Source organism: Corvus brachyrhynchos, unplaced genomic scaffold, assembly GCF_000691975.1.
Source record: "Corvus brachyrhynchos isolate BGI_N302 unplaced genomic scaffold, ASM69197v1 scaffold26, whole genome shotgun sequence".
In the NCBI taxonomy this organism is placed as follows: Eukaryota; Metazoa; Chordata; class Aves; order Passeriformes; family Corvidae; genus Corvus; species Corvus brachyrhynchos.
The window spans coordinates 5,586,108-5,588,142 of NW_008239324.1; the positions used below are offsets into that span (position 1 = coordinate 5,586,108).

A 2,035-nucleotide genomic window follows, 5' to 3' on the forward strand; every position below is an offset into this window, starting at 1 on the left:
GACCAGCCAGTTGTCCCCTCCTTTGGGGTCTGCTTTTGGGATATGCCGACCAAGGGGCTTCGTGGAGGGGAGTTTGAGGTCTCTGCCAGTGCCGTAGGAGGATGCTGTGCACTGGCAAACTCATTCTGCTGGTGGCTCCCAGAGAACCTGGGGGCAGCTGGAGGGGATGGTGCCCAAGCAGGACAGCATCCCCGTGGGGTGACACAGCTTTGAAGCAGGGAAACCGTCTCCACACAACTACTCCTCTAACACCCTGACAGTTTCCAGTTCCCCAATGCCACTGAAAGGAGGGGGGACAATCCCAACCCTTCCCCACTAATCAAAACCAGGCCTGAAATTAGAAAGCAGCTCGCATTCAGCCCCCTGCTCACTGTGAGCACAGCGATCACCAGACAAATGGCAGAGCTCCTATTTATGGAAAGCAAGAGCCTTCCTTTTCCACGGAGGAACGGTGAAGGGGGAACCTGACTGGCATCCTTTTTGTGATGGGAGAGCTTTGGAGGTCACTGAATTGCCCTCAGTACTCCCTGGCAGTTTTTCTTGTTTAAGCTCTTGCCATAGTCTTCCTGCCTGGAAGGTATAAAACACTGGCTCCCCACCAGCCACGAGCAGTGCAGCCAGTCCTGGTGCACCAACCACTTCACTCTTGACGCTAAAACTGTCCCAGTGTTTGTCCCTGGAGGACTCATCCCTTCTTTGGGCACAGTAAACCGTCCTACTTCATGGTCCAAGTGCCCAGCACGGCTGCTGGAGGAAGCTTGGCAAGGATGGGGCATCCACTTATCCCCCCAGCTGGAGAAGGGTAGCATGGAGCCAGCTTACTCCTGGGCTGGGCTTGGTCCTGCCCAGGCTGGGCTTGCTCTGCTGCAGCTGGCAGTGACTGGATCCTGCCTGCAACTCTGAGCTATTGATTTGCTTTTGGCTCCATCAGGCTGGACTAAAAGCCTCTGCCTTCCCCTTTCCTCCCTCCATGCCTCACTTTCCCACCGCTCTCCCTCCTCCAGCCAGCCCACGTCCAAGCGGCGAGAAATCAGGGAAGCGTTTTCATCCCCATGAATGCAGCTGGTTACGTAAGAATAATTGGGATAAATGAGCTTATTTATCACAGCCCGTTCCATTTTAGCGGGGTCCAGGGCGATCGCCGGGTTGGGTTACGTAAAATCCCGCACAGAGCATCTCATTGTCCGGCGGCAGCCACGCGGGATGCGGGAGCTGTCGATGGAGAGCAGCCGGGGCTGGGTGAGGAGGGAAGGGATTATTTGGCAGGACGAAGAGGTGGGAGGAAGATGGGGGTTTCTTCCTCCATGTGTTAAGGAGAGAAGATCTGTATCTTCATTCTCCTCCTGCGTCCCTAAACCACCAGGCTTTAGGGTATGGTTTTTGGTGTCTAACTAGAGCCAAATAGTCTTCCTCTGGTCCATCCTCACAGGAACAGGGGCTGGAAACTCACATCCTTCCTCCTCCTCACCCCAGGAGGTGAAAACATGACTTTCAGGCAGGGGAAGTTTAGGTGTACCTCTCACCTCCTGGCCAAACCAGGCAGCTAGTGAATGCCTCCCACTCAGCAGCCCAAACAGTTGCTTATTGTTTTGCCTCTTAATCCTCTCAGAGATGCCTCCAGGGGGAAATTTGATGTCCAGCTAAGAGTATCTGGTGGGGAACTGTGCTTGGTAGGAGCTGGGGGAAAGCAGAGTTGCTCTGGGGGATGCCTTGGTGCCAAGGTTCCCCATCAGCCCATGGGGAAATGTGGTGAGCCAGGGAGCATCCCAGTTTCAGGAGAAGTTGGGATGCCGGGGAGCCAGGCAGACTTCCCTGTGTCTCTCCAGTCCCCACGCTGGGGATCTAAGCTGGCACTGGGTAGTATTTCAGGTGTCCTCATACAAACTGCCCAGGAAGGCAACAGCCTGGAGAAAAACAGGAAATCCCAAAATCCAAACAAATGTGGGAGGAAAAAAAATCTGTTTTTTTGTTTCTGGTCTAAAAAAATGTTGAAAATCTTGGGAATGCCTCAAGTTTTGTTAAGCAGGACATTCCT

At 53.8% G+C, this 2,035-nt stretch overlaps 1 protein-coding gene across 5 annotated transcripts in view; it reads left to right on the plus strand.

The window, feature by feature from the left end:
• VAC14 (Vac14, PIKFYVE complex component) overlaps positions 1–2,035 on the plus strand; it is an 89,629-nt gene that overhangs the window by 79,893 nt on the left and 7,701 nt on the right. The gene's annotated exons all lie outside the window — the stretch shown is intronic.